This window comes from Apteryx mantelli, chromosome 1 (assembly GCF_036417845.1).
Source record: "Apteryx mantelli isolate bAptMan1 chromosome 1, bAptMan1.hap1, whole genome shotgun sequence".
Classification (NCBI taxonomy): Eukaryota; Metazoa; Chordata; class Aves; order Apterygiformes; family Apterygidae; genus Apteryx; species Apteryx mantelli.
The window spans coordinates 86283736-86302768 of NC_089978.1; the positions used below are offsets into that span (position 1 = coordinate 86283736).

A 19033-nucleotide genomic window follows, 5' to 3' on the forward strand; every position below is an offset into this window, starting at 1 on the left:
GCTGCAAACCAGATCTCAGACTAATCTAGTGACGGCTGCCAATGTGCTGTGCAGAGCTGCCTAGTCACACGGTGCCAACCCTGCTAACTTGCTAAATTGCATTAAAATAAGCTATAAACTACTTTTTAAACAAGCAGTTGTTCTATTTATTAGAGAGCTAATACACAGCCAGGAAGGAGAAGGAAGGTGGTCTGCTGAGTGGGGAAAAGAACAGGAGGCATGGTCAGATAATCATCTCACAATTGCATGTCATCTGTTTTGCAAAAATAGTTCATAACTCTGGATGAAAATAGTGTGTTTCATCATAAATGGCACTGGCTGTGGAGTGGCTAAACCTTTTTAGAAGAAATTAAATGGTTTATGTGATTATAGGGAGATAGAACATTTGTACAAGCAAAGCATAATTAAGTACCGAGTACTCTATAGCACTCAAAGCATTGCTGCAAGATTAAGGTAGTGTCTTCTTTTTTCCTCTCTCCCTTTTTCACTGATTGCTTTTTGGCTATCCCTACACGCATACATCTTCTCCTGAATCTGACAGGTCATTTGATTTGTAGTTTATCTCCTGATTTGGAAAAGTCTTTTCCTACTAGAGAAAATACTTTTTATACCCCTAGAAAATACTGGTAGCATTCAGGAAGCAGTGACAAGGAATAAGTCATTCAGCTTGTGTGTTTCTATCACCAGTCATTCCTAAAGACTGATTCCCCGTTAAAATACAGCTCTGTTTCCAAACTGACTGTCAGCTACTCCAGAAAAAATAGATGTCTGAATGAAAAAGGCTAATTTGGGGGATGGAGGGGTGATCCCAGCCTTTTAATCTTTTGTTTGATTTCAAATAGGGAGAATTGTTTTACAGTGCTAATGATAGGGAAATGTGGGAGTGTGCAGCTCCCACACAGCCTGCCTGCTTGGTCGCTTCAGAGCCCCAAGACCTGGGAGCCCAGCAGGCCAGCTGCCAGTGAGCCACGTGGGCATGCAGTCAGGTACTGAGTTTCTCCCTGGTTTCTGCTGTGACTTGATAGAAACTGGTCCTTCTCCACTGAATGTTTCGATTTCTGTCACTCTGCAAAAGCCAGGGAACACTGTTTTGTTGAAATTTTTCAAGCACCCTTAGGCACTTTGGCACACAATTATTTCTACAAAAACTGTCAGCTCCAAATTCTCTTTTGTTGTGTGACTGCTGAAACCTTGACATGGCAAAAGCACCTGCTGTTCCCACCGTTGCTGTCTACCATCCTGCCCATCTGTCTGTGTCTTCCCATGGAAGCTCGTCAGCTAATTATATTGCCCAGTGGCAGGAGGGCAAGGACAGTATTTGGCCAGCACCCAGCTTGCCGGCATCCTGCTCTGCGCAAGTGCCCTGATCACAGCAGCAACACAAACATTGACAAAATAGTACTTGAAACAGAAATGGGACTGTTTGCCACACACACTCTCAAGAGCTCCTTTCTACTCTCTGTTGTTGTGGGAATAGGAGTTTTAGCTCTCTCCATGCACTCTCTTACCCAGATGGCTTTCATAGCCCACCTAGAAGGTCAGTGTGCCTGGGTTATTTCAAATCAAAGCAGCTGCATTTAAGAGCATTCCTTTCTCAGTTTGTATCTTGAATGCAGACAGAAAAGTAACATCTCCCTCTTGATTTGCTGGGGAGCTTTATTGTTGCACTTAATGCTGTTCAAACTTGCTCTCTGCTACTTATTCTTAGGTATCTTCCTAGCAGTCGAGGTATATTTTCCTCCATGATTAAGAGGAAAGTGTTTATTCTTCAGCTCTCCCTATAGATCTGCTTCACCTTACTTTGGTTCATTGAGGATAAGTCATCACCAACAAGGCTGTGGAAACGTAGTAGGCTGAACTTTCTGAAGATAGGCAGGAGCAAAAAATTCTTGGGTGTGATGATTTCATTGTGGGATTTCACATACTTTGTACCATTGTCTTAGTGAGGGAAAGGAGAAGAACTAAGCAATATTCACTGCTGAAGCCTTCAGGGCCCCTTTCTTGCTCAAATTAAGGGGCTGGCAGTCCACAACCTGTGGATCACAACCAGAAGGCCATTACTGGTTGGAGGCACAGTGAGTTATGGCACATACCTCCTAGGCTTTGGGGAAAAGTACCCCAAAAGTTCTTCTGTAAAGATATAACTCTGAACTCCATGAAGGGAGAGACAAATAGAGTAAAACACAGAGCAGGAGAGGAAGTGACAGGACAGGACAGGACAGCCATCCAGCCAACAAGGAGTATAAATCAATAAAAGGCACTCCACAGTGCATGGCTCCATCATTGCCCTGGGCATGGAGCTTGACCTTGCTGTTGACAAGATTTTTACATAGTGAATTCATGGGGACAAGGGGAAATTGTCCTGGAGACTGTTTCCTCATTGCCCCACATCTGAAGTAGCATAGACTAGAGAAATCAGAGAGTCTGAAAGAAGTTTCATGCTATGATGTGATATGTCCAAAGGGCTTCCCAGAAAACATATGACCATAGGCTCTGTTGAACAAAGTTCTTCTCACTGAGCCATTTCATGGAGAGCCAGCTTCTTTTTTGGCACTCCAGTCAACTTTATTTCAGTTACCAAAATAGGTAATGCATTATTCTTTCATGTTCATGTAAAGATAATGGCCCAGAAGGTGCAGACACTATATCTTAAACTTCTTTCAAGCTCAGCTTTGTCTCAAAAAAAATTTGTGGTTTCAGGTTAAGCTAAGGTTTTCTTATGTCCTGAGTTTGAACTTCAGAACAACTGAAGTTACATGTAAACCATTTGTCAGATTTCTTTGTGAACTTTCCTATGCAGAAAAAAGTCTGTTTGGACACAGACATGTTTCACTGTAGCTACCTTATTATGAACTGAAATCAGATCATTAATACTTTTAATATAAAATGCATTTTGTGTTTCTTAAATTTGAAAACAATGAAACAAAAGAGGTGTGTTTGTTGATTGCTGTTATTTGTCAAAAAGAGACCAAAACAAGTGCTAAAAACCACATATTCTTTAACATTCTCCCACAGAGTCTTAGAATCTCTTTTCACTTAGTAAAATTTGGGGTTATGTGGAAAATCTGATTCGTGTTGTTACACTGGGCAATTAAAGATGTGTTATGTCTTCATACTTTTTAAATTCTTGGCTTTTAGTTATTCAGATGTCTTAATCCACATGTCATTAACTGTAATTCTAATAACATCTGTAATTTCCTTGGGAATACTTTACTTGTCAGAAATTAAGATTCATTTTCACTAATGAAATATTCTGATTTCAGATTGTCATTTCCGATTCTAAATATAAAAGTAATTACAAGTACATAGGATCCTTCTAACAGAACAATTTTGTCATCATTCCTGGAAATAACATCAATACTTTTGTTGCTTCTTGTAAACAAAAAGTCTTTATCATAAAGATCTCCTCATAGCCAAGTAGAAGCTATTACACAGATACAAAGGCATGAAATAATTGCAACAGCAATTTAGCATCATCTTCTACTTAAAAGAGCAAGAAATAAATACAAAAGGACAGTCATTTCTGTTATTATGTACAACTATATAATGCAGCTTTTGGTTTTGTATCCAAATTCATGGAAAAAATGACCCAAAATACACTGTTGAATCCCTGAAAAATGCAGCAACACCATGCAGAAAAGAGAAGCTAGTGCTATCTGTCAAACTCAGTAAATAAAAAGTCCTTTCCTTTTATTTCATCATGCCCATATTTCACTTTGTAAACTATACAGCTGCTCACAAGATGCCTTTCAAATACAAGCAGCAGCTGGATTTCAGGGACATTTCTGTCAAGTGCAACCTCACATCTGGGTCCTGCAGCACCTCTACTTTTTCAGCATACCTTTTATATTAAGTGAATTTTTCTGTTAGCATGACCACCTCTCTTATGATTTGGTCCCATGACCCTGACCCTGTATGCTCTATACTTGGATTTTCAAGATGCTCCTCCATTTGTTGCAGAGCTGCATAAGCATCACAATGATGTGTCTAAAATGAAGTCACACAAGTAAATAGGCATTTATAGATTCTCTCCTTAGACAACATCCACAGTTAAGATTACCTAAATAAGTGCTACATTATTATAGAGCCTGTTTCTACTCTATAAATCATATTGAATATCCCTGGGCATGTCTGTTATAATACATGTCTGTGCAGCCTCATCCATCTTTTATAAGTTAGATTTTTCCTTAGCAAAGTTGAATATATTAAGAACAGTGCTAGATTACATAAAGATAACAAGAACATTTCTTCATTGCCTACTACTTTTTACTGAAAAATTGCATTTTGTACAGTGTTCTGGTTTATTTTAGTTGGACAGTTTTTCAGTGTAAAGCACTACACTGGATATCTAATGAGATCAATACTTAAACAAACATTAATTATGTCCCCTTTTTTCATTCCCACTGCATGTCCACTTGAAAGAAGTGAGAACTCAATGGATTTTTACCCCTGTTCTTCTCCTTTTCTTTAGAGAAAGACCATGAGAGGAGATTGATTAAGCAAAGACAACTAGAAAGATCTTCTGTCATCTCAATCAGTCATGTCATGTGCACTTTTTCATAAAGAGATAATCATGTAACATTTATTTTTACTCCTATTGAAAATCAGCCATTGGTTGGGAACATTGGTTTCATCTCCACTTTGAAATTGTTCTCGTTCATTTTTACACCCAGTCCTTCTTGTATCAGCACTGTATCAGCATTTAGGTCAGTTAAATACAGCAAAGTCCTTTAGTTAACTGTCAGAAAATAGACTCTCCTTTCTTCTGATCACCCTCTCCCTTTGCCTCAGTGATTATTCATCTTCAGAAAGAATGGACCATCATGACTGTGCCTAGTGTTTCAGATGAGAACTTACCAGTGGTTCACACAAGGTAATTAAGACTTTTTCTTTCTCTACTGGAAGTACTTTGCCTGATCTGACCGAAGACCCGTTTTTAGCCTTTCCACAGTTGCATCACATGCCATTTACCCTGCAACTGATTAGTACAAAAAGGTCCTTTTTCTTCCTCCTTTGTCTCCAGTTGATGATTTCCAGCTTACAGCAGGAATTTTTGCTACTTAGCAACCTTGTAATTTGTACTTTTACAATTTCATTACTTCTCTATTATGTCAAGATGTAAGGTCATCCTGTTGTTCTGGTATGATTCTGCCTCCCAGCTGTTATGATCAAAAGAGTTCATCAGCATGTTCCTACTTCTTGTGCCAAACGCTAAGATATTTCAGAGTTCCACATCCAAACCCTGAGGAATTCCTGTCTTCTCTTTCCTCTTATTGATTAGTTCCCCTTCCCCTGGATGCTTGCTTGCATCTCCTTATTGGCCATTTCCTCAGCCATCATACTAACTGACATACAAAACCCCAGACCAATTACTGATTTACAATGAGGAAATTTTTTACTGAACTTCAGACAAATTGGAGCTATTTCATTTGCCTTGTATTGAAAATTAGATCACTCATGAGAGATAAGTACCAGGTTCGATTGGCACATTCTATTCTGGTGTCAGTAAATCTGTGTTATGTTTTAGCCCATTCCGCATCTAGTTCCTCGCCTTTAGTTATTTTTTCCGAATTCTGGGATGAATATTGCCCCTCTCTCTAATTTGACTGCATTAAGCTCTCTGAATTTTGCTTCAAATTTGGTAATGGGAAGTAGCATATTTTACCATCAAGTTCAGAATTGTTGTGTTCAACTGCAGATGAAGTAAACTTGAATTATTTGTGAGGCTATCTTTAGATTACTTAATACATTTATTTGGGCTTCTATGTTCTGGAAGAAACTTTTCTTATTTGTTTTATTGTGCTTTACAAAGTCTAAATGAATGGCATTTTTAGCAGTTCTGACTTTGGTCATAATCTTCTTGATCTCCAAATTGTACCTTTCTTTTCTGACCCATCCCTTCTTTCTTGTTGATCAGTCTTACAGGTGCCTGTTTCTCTGTTCAGATTCTAAAGAAACTCTAAATGGCTTGCTGGTATGGAACAAGCCTTCATCTTCATCATGGATATCTGAAGCCAGGTAAAATGAAACCTAGCCTGTGAGTCTTTCAAAATATTCTGCAACTAACCCAGAAGTTATGTACTTGATGCATAAAATAAGGCTCTGAGGCCTGTGGTGTGAAAATCACGTAAGCAATGCTAACGGTCCCTTTGGACTTTTATGTAGGTAAATAATGAAGAAACCTGTCACTAGCCACATCCAGGAAAAATTGTGCCTTGTTGTTATTACCATTGTTCTTCATTCTATACCCAAGAAGTCAGTTTCCTCATTCAGGTTGGAATTCTTCACATGTTCTTAACTTGGAGAAGTACTCAAATATTAATGTACTCAAATGCACTCAAGCAAGCAAGCACAGGGATATACACTTTAAAAAAGTGAGGAGATGTGTATGAAATAATTCTGCAGTATACAGTACAGTAGGAACATTTGCTTTAGTAAAACTAGAAACAAAAAGCATATATTCATTGCCATTTTTTATTAATATTTCTACAATCTTTTTAAGTGTTTAGCTTCACATGCATTTCTGGTGCTGTAAGAGAACCAGAAAATTTAACCCAATTGCTAGATTTAAGACAGACAAGACAGACAAAGCAAGAAGCTGGAGATTTTTAGACGCAGACTGTTGCCAGGGTTACATGAATTTGCTCATACAATATTCCTCCCTACCACACTTGAACCATTCCAGCGCTGTTCCGTGGGCCCCCACACTGAAAGAAGCACACATGCACATCCTGAGAATATCATTTATAAACTATGGGCAATACAAGATGCTATGCTCAATATAGCTTTTGGCTCATTTTGTTCCTTACTCCTTATCAAACCAAATACTTTATTTAATAAAAAGAATGAGATGACCTTGGTTTGAAGAAGTTAATTTGATTGTCAAGATGTTGCAGTACTGTTCCTAGAATGGTGTCATTTGAGTTGACTCCTGATATTTCATAATATACTTCATAATAGGCTTTAAGAGTTTCACAGCTTGGCTGAAGCCTATTTACACTTCTGTTATACCTCTTCTTTTGGACTATCCTCTGGGCAAGAAGGATTATGGTGGTGTATGCACTATTTAGCTTTGTATGCCAGTAGAAAGTTTTCTTCTGCCTGGGAAATTCTTTACTTGGTCCCTCTAACCAAATTACATCCATCATAGCATAGCAACTACCAAGCATATTTTCTGAGGTCCTCTGGGTATTCTCTGGGACCAGGAGAACCCAACAGCATTTGATGCTGGATGTAATCTTAGAAATATCCAAGTAGTTCTCTGAATGCTGATGGCTACAGATTCTTAGCACACCACAAGGTGTTAGCAACATAATTTAGGTTTCAGTGAGGACTCTGTATATCACTACTTTCTTTGTCAGATTGTTTTGCTTGTTCTAGCCCTTGCTTTGTTTCACAAGGCTAGTCACCAGTTTTCCCTCTGGATGCACAAGGCTGTGATGACAGGCTGCTTTAGACATCAAACAACTTTTAAAAAAATCTTCATCAAGGAAAGGTGGAGGTGTGGTTTGTCTGAGACTCACATGGATAGAGCCAAAAGACCTGTTAAATCAGTAAGGAAAGTTGAGACCAGAATGGTCTCGTGAGCTATATTTTCATTAATAAAATGTGCTGTGACAAAGGGTTAACATTACCTGACCTTGTGTTACCTGGGTTTTAATAAGAACATTTAGTTTACTTTTCAGAAAGACTTAGGCTTTTAAGTACTCTGCTTTCATACAGAATCGAGGCAGGAACATCAGTCTGACATCATGACTGTATTAGTTTTACACTAATGTGATACCAACAATCCCGAAGTCGTTCAGCCACATATTCATAAATAAATATGTGGTATTCAGAATACAGGCGTTACGCCCTGCATTGCATCACTGAGCATGGCCCGGGCCAGCCCAGCCCAGATGCATTTTGCACAACCCAGACCATGTGCTTCTTAATTCCTGCATCCCCCTCCTGCTGGAAAAGCTGCTTCCAGAGCTGGGCAACAGAGGAAGGGCAGAAGGACTGTTGTGCTTTCCTCCACCTTCCCCTAAAGGCAGCTCTGCTGGCTCCCAGCCCAGTGTTAGAGTGGAGTCTCTGGGAGAAGAGGAAAAAGATTATGCTGGAGTGAAGGACTGGGGCAGGAGAAAAGAACTCCTAGTACAACACTGACTGCCAATATTCACTGTGGAGACACAACCTGGGTCGTCCTCTCTCCTTCGTTTCTGTTCCAGCAGAGCACTCACTGTACAAGTTCTCTCCTCATCAGCACTGCCCTTTGTGAGCAACACAGGAAGTTTCCCATTTTCTAGAAACAGCAAAATAACACCTTGATTGAATTTTCTCCATGGAAAGAGGCAGGGGAAGAAAGACCTTCTTTCATCTCTGTCCCTACACTAAGAAGCCCTTAGTGCAGCGTCATCCACAATATTCAGAAACAAATTTAGCTCCCTGCCTCCAGAACTGAAAAACAGGGCAATCAAGAATAACATAAAACCTGTGCTATCATTGCCTTAAAACACCCTTTGACTGACCACTCTTCAAACACAGCATTAGAACAGGGGCATGCCCAGGCAGTGAATGGCTTAGGATGCAGTGTGACAAGGTTACAAAACTTAAAATCCTCCTTCTCATTTGTTCTAAAGTTTATCTCCATGTCCTTTGACTCACAAAGCAAATGGGAACAGCCATTATAGCTTTCTTTTTTCTTTTTAAAGTGAGGGCCTAGTACTGTGCGACCCTCAGCACTAGTAGCACCATTGCTAAAATGCCATAATTGGATAGCAGGAGAATATGCTTGTAAGACAATAAATATATCTTTGCAAGCAGTTCCCATCAGAAATCTTGGAAATCATACAATGTGTTACTTAAACATTTGGCTTAGCTACAACAAAGAGATAGCATTAGGATATAAAAAGACAGTTCCCATTTGTGGGAACTTTATTCCATGATTTAATGGTCCTTGGGGCAGCATGAAGGAGGCTGCACATGAAATGAGAACACAGGCAAGTAGGCAGTGGTCCTGGCAAATGGCATACTCATTTACTCTAAATGACTGAATTAAATTGCAAGAGACAGACAAGCTACCTTTTAACAACCAGCCAACATAATCAATACCAAGGATTAGTCACACTAAATCTAGCAGTGTTGCCTGTTACGAAAGTGGCTGGACATTTCCTCTTAGAAGACCCAGTTTTTGAGTTAATTATTACTTGCAAAACTTCATCTGTCTGGAATGAAATATTCCATACATGATATCTAACTTCGACTGATCCTTCTGGAAAATTTTAGCAAGTCCAACCACTTCCAAGAATGAAAACAGTGAATAGGATCCTGCTTGGCCTTGTTATTTATCAGGACTTTTTTCTTTCCACATTCTTGCCCTTTGCTTTGGGGGAGGGATTTGAAATTCAGTAGAAAGTGGAAGCTAGCGTCAGCAATGTGACTTTCTCATCCCCATAAAATCTAGCCAAAATCAGCTAAGCTTCAAAGTCCTCACCCACTCCATAGATGCTATGGAAAGTTTGATGGCTGTGATGTCTGGAGGTCCAGCCCTCACCAAGCACACTGGATTCAGCTCCCTCACTAACACAATCCAGAGGCTGCCTGGCCATGGAGCAGCGCAGGGAAAATTCTCTGTAACAGCCCCTCTCAGGCATGCTGGACCTGCCTGAGACAAGTGAGGAATTTATACCACCTACACCTCAGCTGGCTCCCAGCCAACCTGATGGAGGGAGCAGTCTCACTTTGAATGAACAGGGGACACAAACTGAAATAACAAGAAAGGAAAGGACCAGACAGAAGAACTATTAGAAATAGACGAAATGTTCTTCTAAAAGCAAATTTCAGATCAATAAATATCAAGAAGTCGATAAGGCAAAATGAATACTTTGTGTACCAGTTAATAGTTATATAACTATATAGTTATATTAATAGTTAATAGTTTTTAATCCTCTTGCTCTTCTAACAGGCTCGTTGAGCGTTCCTGCTCCGCAATGCAGGAGGCAAGTGAGCATCATCCAACCGTGGAACAGAGCCATCAATCACTGAGCCACCAGGACACCTACAAAGACTCTCTCCTAACCTGTTCAAGTCCCAAAGAGTTTGGAAATAGCTGTCAGAGTACACTTTGATGATCTGTTCTAATCATCTTCTCAGGCCACAGGGGAAGAAATAAAACAGAACATTTTGTTATCTGACTTGCTGCGGGTTTGGGGTTTTTTTTTCATTTCTTATCTGAGAAATTCAACCCTCCAAGGACTGGCTCCACTTCCTTGGGTAGTGGCCTCAGGGACTATTGTGACTGTGGTCAGACATGTTCTGCAGAAATAACTGCCAGATCATACTGCTGTTACAGTTCATACAGAAGTTACCACTTCTCTGCTGGAGGTTAACACTGCTTCATCAGAATCAGGAGTACTGATTGTCTGAGCTCTCTTAATTGGTCCTGTGTCATCTGTTAAGTTGATTTAATTTTCAGCAGAAGGCAGTTTAAACTAACCTGGATTACTTTGATGAAGAGGTCTCATGTTTCCTCCAGCTGGGGGAGCAATCACATCTGAAATCATCACAGGTATTCCAGCCGGAATCAGCTGTCTATAACCTAAACTTATGCTGTGTAAATACTTAGTGCAAAGCTTTGGTCCCAGAGCATCTGTTTGCTGCCACAGTTTAGTCCACATAAAGCTTAAAGAGGAAAGAGAGCATGACTCAGATGCTGTTTTATGATAGCAGTTGACAAATATTTGGTCTGGAGATGTTGGTAGGGTAGCATACAAACACCTGCAGATGAGCAAAGTAATTTGCAATCTTTATTCATATTAGGATTTCCTATGGTACACAGCTGCCATGGGAGAAGGCAGTTCTATTCCCTGTATCACCTGTCCTGTGAATCTGAATTCTGAAAATGCATGAAGGAAAATGAAGCCAATTCAAATATGCATAAAATTGACATAAATCTGCATAGTTTTGACAAGAAAAGGCCAGACACATGGAAAGCATCTGAATGTCCTCAGACTGATGGGCGAATTTCTCTCTGATTTTCATCCCAAAATAATTTGGCTTCAGCATTCTTATAAACAGGTGCCATTGTGCAATACTACATCAGATGTGCAGAGCTTGTGACTGATGAGAAACTTAGACAGCAGTCCAACCTGGCATTACATTTCTGCTGGTTTCCTAAATCACAGAGAGCAGCTAATGCAACAGCTTCCTGTCCATGGCAGTCATGGAGAGAGGCAGGTTGGCCATGTAAGTATTATGTCACCTCTTTCAGCTTCCTTGTCCCCACTGATATGAAAGGAGCTCTGAAACAGCAGCTTTTCAGCTGCTTTATATTTTGTGGAATAGCCATGGTGCAAGGACTGTTCCACAGCCACCTTTAGAAAGCTACCTCTGTGGTTTCAGCCACGGCAAAGGACTAATGCAATTTCAGGCAAACAGAAGAACAGGGAGAGAAGAACAGAAACCCACTTCCCTCTCTTCATTTCAGGTCACAACATTTAACAGTATCAGCAATGCAGCAGTCAAGTCTGGCTGGGAATCACCTGCCGAAGTTGTTCCATGGAAAGGAAGAAAACTCAGGTAAAAATCTGGGTAGGCATCACTCCTATGACCCTCTTCCCTTGGTATATCACATTTTGCTTTAGAGTGTGTGTGGCCCTCCCTAAGGAGACTACAGCAAGAAATTTTAAGTACTATTAACTCTTCTTCCCCCACACTAATTCATAAGAGAATTGCTGCCAATTTTTGATTTGGGACATTCTTATAATACTTTGATAGGAAAAAATAATCTCCAATAGGAGCTGACAATTACCTATTGTAAAGATGACAAGAAGAAAAGAAAGAAAGGACAAAATGCTGGCTATAGAACAACCCATTACCTTGATCCTTCTGGTGTTCAAACCCTCCTCTCAGCCTTCATTTCTTTTTATTTTAGTTGCTGCAACATATTTTTGTGTCATGTTCTGTGGTTCCTGCTCCCCCAAATCCAGAAGGTGTATATTATATCTCCAAACTATGATGAGCTGTTTTTTCCCCATGAACAATTGCCAAAAAAGAGAAATACAACAAATTGCCAATTTTTTAAATCAGTGCATAGCACTACCTTCTGGCCTCCCATGTGTCCAGCCTCAAACTTTTCCTATTCATTTAAGGATCAAATAGATAATATTCATGTTTTCATACAGTTACTGGTTTTATTCCAGCATGGGTCTTGTAATCATTGCCAACACTGTGGAAATAAAACATGCAGCTCTTCATAACAAGAATATGATGTTTTAGCAGAAAAATACTTCAGGAGGCTCATATTTCCTTGTTCCCTCAGTCCTAGCCTTCTTTCATCCTTGGTATGAGAATACAGACAATTTTGACCACTCGAAGCACATTGCAACCTTCTCGTCTCTTCTCGACCCCAGGTTGTTAAGCTGCTTCCCGGCTGACACCTTGAGAAGTCCCTCCTTGCAGCTCTGTTGATGCTGATTCTCTACACAGGACCAGGCTTGAAGGTGAAGAGAGGAGGCAGTCCTCTTCACCAGCCAGAGGAAGGCAGCAAATGAAACTGGTGTGAGCGCTGGGATATTCGAGCATTAGAATATTTAAACACCGTAAGTTCTCTAACCTTGAACCCTGCAAATAATGAGGAAGTTTAAATCCTAAAGCTCTCATAGCCTCATACCTACAGCACCATGAATTATTTCACTTTCATAAGCAGCGTTAGTGCTTTTGTTTCTCCCACTGACAAAGTCAGCCTAGATCTAAAGACCCAGCAACTTCTTTGGTGACACCTGTGACCAGATTTTCACAGTGTGCTAAATTTTTTGAAATATCTATTTACATCAAAGAAGAGATCTGGCCTTTTAATGGGTCTATCATAGTGAGACTAGAAAAAGCTTAATGAAATCCATGCTGGGATATTTCATTATCTTGCAGGCAATAAAGCCATCAAAACAAATCCATTCATTATCTTTCCTATTAAGGAAGAAAACAAGTGATCTATATCATTTAAATTATCTCACTATCCTCCCTGGTCAAAAATAATAGTGGCATAAAGAACACTAAAGAAAGCAATGTATATTATTCACTTGTTTGTTTCCAAAAAGCAGTGCCTTAGAAGCAAGAATAAGCTTGAGGGCTCAGCTGCATAAAAACTGTCTATTTTACAGCTCATTGCATTGTTAAGTAACATTACAGTGTAATTTGGGCTTTGGGATATTGTTTTACATAGGGTAGACAAAGCATTTGCAGATTTTTTTTTTAATGCCCCCTTCTCCCAAATGCATTACACATATCCAAATTCAATATTTGGATTTTTAAATCTATACTAAAAGGAAATGACTATGAACACACACAGCAGCAGGCATTTTCTGGACTCCACTTCTGAAAATACAATTGTTTCTGAAGTGATACATTAAACACTTTGGAATTTTGTGTCTATATCTCTGTTGTCTATCTTGTTAAAATAGATTACGGGCTCTTTAAGGTAAGAGCTCTGTCACATCTGCAAGCAATAAGGCTTCAATCCTGATGAGAGACTTGGGGGTTAAAAAAATACAATGATAATAATAATTTTTGCCCTGTTTCATAAGAAAGAGAGGCTTTTGTCCTTGCACCATTTTTTCCCCATTTCTTTCTCTGTCTCTCAGTGAGCTTCTTTCTGATAACTTTGGGGAAATTTTCAATCAAGTGCAACAAAGAAATGTCAGAAATGTTAAGTTCCTCCAAACTTTGCAGAAACTGGATAGAAATAAGTAGGTAAACAGCTCTCTACCTATTCCAAAAGGCCCCAGCGAGCCAGCCACATGCATGGGCTAGCAGAGCGGCCCCTGCAGACCATCTGAGCCATCCTCAGGGAGCGGAAGCTGGTCCTGGACCCCAGCCAGGGGCATTAAACTTTCATCTCCTCATGCCTCCCTGCACCCACACGGGCAAGGGGACCTGCGCTGAGACAACAAAACAACATACATATCAGTTTAGATAATCAGGTACTGGGTTAATAAGCCTTATTAGCTTAAAAGGAGCTGTTTTCAGGTCATCCTCTAAATAGGCCTAACTCTGTACAAGGGAGTTAATTCTTTTCCAACCATCAGATTCTAACATGAGAATCATTCCAGTCTGACATGGATGGATCTCAGTTTTCCAAACTTAAAATGGGTGGAATAAGGGCAGCTTTAGAATAGCAGAATCCAAATGGATTGCATTTCTAAGATACTCAGTATAGATCCCATATTCAATGATGATTACATGAGAAGCAGGTCAAGCCAACCATGTTTTAGTCTGCAGCACATTTATACCATATTCAGATTCAAATGAGGGTTGGGATTTTAGATCTAGAAGTTGTTTTTTCACTGTTTCAATGACATTTTTATTACAGTTAAGCCAGAATGAGAATCTAGTCTCCTTTGCTGTGGGAAGCAATATGGAGTCAAAATACATGGTTTAGAGGTGGGAATTGAAATCAAAGGGGAATTCAGAAGAATGTGGAGTTATGATATTGCCCATCTCCAGATCACTAAAGAAAACAGCATGAAAAGAGGAGCAGCATATATCTTTCACACTGGAGTCTCCTACAAATAAATGACAAAAAAAGAAAAAAAATATGGTACTAAAGATGGTCAGACTGTGTGAAAACAAGGGTGTTCCATGTCTGAGGTCTCCCATACTAAGGGATTTCCCTCTGAGTAATAAGACTAGCATAGATATTTTTTAAAAATCTCACTTGTAAAGAGATTTTTGTTTAGTAGAAGAAATTAAAGCTATGAAGAAAATAGTGCAATGTAAACATTTCTGGAATATGCTCTGGAATTGGATTTTTTTAATGAACAAACTCATTATTGAATAGTTATTTGTTCAGGTAACTAAAGTGATAACATCATTGTAGGTGTTTCGGTTCTGTATTATTGAGTAGATAAGAAGAAATATTAGATCATTCTCCAAAGTTGGACTTTCATTTTCCAATTCACCATAGTGCACAAATCTTTAATTGTAGGTCATCAGTGGCAAATCATCTGTGGTAACTTAGTTTTAAGGTAATTAAGCTGTTAATGCCATTGTAACATAAATTTTCCCTACCATTTTCATCTTAGCCGAAAGCAGAGGGCCAAATGTTGCCTTTGGGCACATTAATGTAAGTTACAAAGATAGATGAGTGAACTTCATTTGGTATTTGAAGTCATAAATTCTTATTCAAATCCAAAAGAGCTATATATGATCTGACCCAAAGTTATCTAAAATACAGCTCAGCTCAGGTCATAATATGTGAAACCCATATCTTTCTTCAGCAGTTTTCCTCTCACACATTACTTACATAGTACTTTTCATCCATCTGGGATAAAAGTACTATATCCAGTTGGTTAAACTGGGGCATATACTAATAAATTCACTTGCCTACAGTAACATAGTGAAACACAGAACAGATGTCCCAAATCTCACTTCCGCATTGCAGCAATCTTCTCCTGAGCCTAAACCAGATACAATCCTATATCTATCCTGCAGACTGCAATATACATCAGAGATACTAAAGCTACCTTTAAATGAGCTATCTCAGGAACTGTATAGCCATGGCAATAAGAAGCAGGACCTACAGCTATATTGGGAATGATTTCTTGGGAATGGTTTCACAGATGGCATGGACAGAAAGGTGTAATTTCCTCCACGGTAGGATGGACTTACAAAGCAGGGCAGCTAAGAAGAGATGGGGACTACCTGAGAAAGATGGAAAGAAAGCATACTAGATACCCAGTTGCTGACGCAGCAGAGAACTTCAAACTCTTTTTGGAGGAAAGTATAGGTAAAAGCCCCTAGGTACACGTAATTAAAAATGAAAAAAAAAATAAAATAAATCCTCAGACTGAGTTGGTCAAAGTCTCAAATGAGGAGTGAGAAAACAGAAATCCCAGTAAGATTATTTTGCCAGAAGCAATACTTATGTGTCAAACCACAAATGCTTCTTACTTTAAAAACCTCTTCAGGTCTCTCACTTATTCAGTGACAGTGAGAGCTAAGATACCTGAAGTGCATGGCATGAGATAAAGAAGGAAACAGCTTGCATATTAGGCAGTGTTACAATGCAATCTTTTGGGAAGTAAATACCCTATGACTCAAATATCTGAACACTCTGGGGGAAAGAGCCTAAAGTAAAAGAATATCTTCTCTAATCCTGGGATCAAAAGGTAGCCTGGGAGAATAAATAGGGTGTCCTGCTTTGTTATGTTATGAGTCAGAAGATGAAGAAGAGCACGGCAAGTCTGAGGGGCAGGAAACAAAGGAATTACAGAAATCTCAGTGCTAGTTAGATACACAGGCAGTTATGTGCAGCATAGCTCATGGTGTCAAAGAGTCAGTCCTGTGGCTGGGATGCGTAGCACTGTGAAGACCCTGAAAGATTTCTTTCCCTTATTCCAAAACTTAGAGGCTCTTCAGTAATTCCTTGTAGCGGAGGAAGAGGAACCATAAATCTTGGTAGAAGAGTAGAAAGAAGAGTAGAAAACATACAGATTAAGTGATGAAGGGTACAACACTGAAGACGCTGGTACCTTGCTGTGATAGTGTCTCATGAATTGCTGACATTCTGCTGACTGCAGAAGCCAACTAATTTTTAATCCCAGAGGGCAGCAGACCCAGGGTTTCCCTCAGATTGTAGCAGCACACAGTTCAGGAACCAAATCCCCTTCAAATAAGAGCAGCAAAATGGCACAGCGCCTCGTTTGACTGACACTCCCCACTGGGGAGCTGCTGGTGCTTTTCCTGGTGGACCAGTGCTCCTTCCCGCCTGACAGCCTCAGGCTAGGCCAACCTCAAGGGCAGTGGCAGTGAGCAAGGTAGGAGCCTGACAGCAGGGGCACTACCTCCGCTGCAGATGCTTGGTGTTATGTACCATGAGATGCTGGACCACAAACCAGTTCTACACCATTCAGTATGAGCTAGACGACAGAGCCCACACTTTAAGCCTTTCAAACTCTTTAGAAATTCTGGCCAGCCAACATGGACACAGCCACAGTAACCCACTGACACAGAAGTGCCCCGCACTGGTGGTAGAGGCAAATTCACAGCCACAGTGAAAAAGTTATTTCAGACCAGCTACAAAAGTAGCACAATATTTTCTTGCTGATATGTCCACATCTTCAGTGCCCATTTCCTCTGCCTTCTCAGGATGAACAAAGCACCAGTAGGGTTGGACTTCATATCATTGACGCAGCTCTTAAAATCCAACCTGAGTAACAGCAAAAAAGTCCAGTCAAGTTTTATTACCAGGCAAAATTCCTCTTTTTTCAGACATGAAGACCATCTTTGTCTTTCAGTATGAAGAATCACTTCACCTTGTTCTCCCAAACACAAAACATCCCTACCATGGAAAATAATGATGGACAAAATTTACTGGCAGATACTTAGCAATCCATGAATCAAGTATTCATCTTTAGTGATTATTTTGCCATAATTATAAATCTAATCCTTTTCTGGCCAAAGAAATGTAATTTTAAACTCTCAGGAGGACAGCAAATGCAAATACTTAGCTTTTAAAGGAGTGTTGATCTATCAAACAAGTATGAATGAGAAACTGATTATGGACCTGTTAATGTTTTTAAATAAACTGAGGTATTTAAAAACCTTTAGAAATCTAATTAATATTTGAAAGAATAAAAACAAGGTAATAGAGCATCAGGGCTACCTTAGAGAGAAATATAGTGGAAAAATCTCAAACTTGTTGCAGTTTTGTTATCACAGCAATGACGGACTGAGGGTAAAGGGAGGCATAGTTTGTGGGGGGAAGTAATAATTTTTATTAGACCAAGTCATATTGTTGAGAAAAACAAACAAGATTTCAGGTACACAAGCTCTCCTTCAGATGACCTGAAAGCTTGTCAAAGCTTTTCAAGACAAATCTGTTATTTTAGGGAAGGTTGTTACTTCTTCCTTCAAGTTTGTATCTCCTCTCTCTAACTTTATAGATGATATGTCAGCAGATGTGTCAGTCGGCAAATCATATGTTATTAGTTCAGACAGCAGCAGACACCCGTTCTTTTATCAAGTTCATGTTGCTGAACACTGGAGTAAATATTACTACTAGAATGTTCAGAAGTCTGCACAGTAGAAACAAAACAGACATAAATTAGCACCCTTGTAAATTAAGGCTCTTTGTTGTTAAAAATCAGAGCAAGCACTCAAGCAAGCAGACTGGTTAACAGCCTTATACCCTTTTCACACTTGCATATTCCTCTGCCTGGCAGGACAAAATGACCAACAGATGTTGAAAGTATCACTTCGTAAAAAGCAGTTTCAGCAAATTGCCTCTTACACGTTATTTTGTACATATTTTTTTACTTTACACAGTTATATTTTAAGCTATTTGATAAACTTTTACATTTGCATCACAGCAACATTAAATATAAAAGCACTCGCACACAAACGCCATCAGCCTGCTTTGTTTGATTAATCTAACTTGCCCCAGTAAGTGTTCTAGCAAAAGTCCCAGAACTAAAACAATCCTAGGACTTCATCTACACCCTTTTCAATGTAATAAGCAAGCCTGTCTTTATTCCCCAGTGAGCTCAGAGCTACATTACCCTATCTGAGTAAAAAGCTGATCATTACATATATAATCTCATCCCCAAATCATGTACTTATGCCAGTAGCAAACCTTCTAATTTAGACCCCTCAGGAGGCCTGACTTTCCTGCTCACACTGCTACGCTGCTATCAGACTTGACACAGGCAAGAGGTCTTTCTGTCTTCAGTTAGCGAGAGAGAAATGTTTGTTGGTCAAATCTGTTTTCTCCTTAAAGCTTATGCAAAACTGAAAGAATACGCTCCCCCCAGAGTAGTATCCTTGTAAGTCTGTAAGCACAAGCCTAGCAGTAATAATGATGTTACCAGTGTGATACGGGAAACCTTTCAATGCAGTGTACGAAGAAATAATTCTAAACTGGGACTCTGCTTTACACTCTACAATAAATTAGTACTGACTAAATTTTGTAAAAGATGTCACACTATGCTCACAAGACTAAACTCAGGGAAAGTACATTAGCCAGCCACATGCCTTAGAGGTTGATATGCTTTGACTG

General features: G+C 39.5%; 1 protein-coding gene across 7 annotated transcripts in view; it reads right to left on the minus strand.

The window, feature by feature from the left end:
- Positions 1-12147: 12147 nt before the first annotated feature.
- The window catches only part of CTPS2 (CTP synthase 2), a 91264-nt gene continuing 84378 nt past the window's right edge, over positions 12148-19033 (minus strand). For 3 of the 7 annotated variants that reach the window (XR_010884211.1, XR_010884209.1, XR_010884215.1), the window contains one exon: positions 17742-18053. The gene's annotated coding sequence lies outside the window, so the exon portion shown is untranslated. Of the gene's footprint in view, positions 12604-13744; positions 13917-17169; positions 17186-17741; positions 18054-19033 lie in introns of those variants that run through there. The other 4 variants (XR_010884210.1, XR_010884208.1, XR_010884205.1 and 1 more) reach the window with 4 other exon arrangements.